The sequence below is a fragment of the Eurytemora carolleeae genome, unplaced genomic scaffold (assembly GCF_000591075.1).
Source record: "Eurytemora carolleeae unplaced genomic scaffold, Eaff_2.0 scaffold208, whole genome shotgun sequence".
In the NCBI taxonomy this organism is placed as follows: Eukaryota; Metazoa; Arthropoda; class Copepoda; order Calanoida; family Temoridae; genus Eurytemora; species Eurytemora carolleeae.
This window is the reverse complement of record NW_019396170.1, coordinates 18,136-19,066: the sequence shown is the minus strand read 5'-3', so window position 1 is coordinate 19,066 and position 931 is coordinate 18,136.

Genomic DNA, 931 nt, shown 5'->3' with positions numbered 1-931 from the left:
AAACATAGAACAAGGAACATAAAACAAGGAACATAGAATATTGAACAATGAACATGGAACACGAAGCAGAAAACAAGGAACACGGAACACGGCACAAGAACAAGGAACATGGAGTAAGTATAAACTATTTCCTATAATTTGTGAAGTTAGTTAACAGAATAAAGAATACAGAATACAGAATACAGAATACAGAATACACAATACACAATACAGAATACAGAATACAGGATGTTATAGATTACAGAATGCAGAATACTGAATGCCTAACACAGAATACAGAATACAGAATACAGAATACAGAATACAGGATATATAAAGAATACAGAACACACCTAACATGATTAAAATTTCTGAAACCTCCATGATTTGTGTTCTATTAGAAACGGGGAGTTCCCTACCCCCTACACAGTATACCCATCTTTATCTAATGGGGTCATCAGCCTCATATGAGAGATAACCATCTATCCTTGATTCTAGGGATAATAATCGTATTAAAAGACCCAGAAACAATCCTCCTACAAGAGACAACAGACGCTACAGATACCTTCAACCCCAGCAGTCAATAGGAAGGAGATATGGTAACCAAAGATCTAATGTTAACAGAGCGTATAGTGGGTATTCTCAACTAAGATCCACACAACCAAACTCATATTCTAGAAGACCGGTGTCATGCCTGCAGAGCACTCGTACCTGCAGCGAACTCTGGTTATGCACGCGGCAAAGCGTAAGTTTCTTGAAATGTAAACAAACAAGAATAATTTAATTTATTTGAGTTTACGGCTAATCACTGGGGTCTGTCCTAGAAAACACTTTTTGACCCTTATAAGATTTTATACATATAAATAAAAACATAGCTTAAATGTACTATAGTGCGCGCTTCTAGAGGTACAATGTCCACAAATGGGGGGGGGCGTCAATTGAACATTTTTTT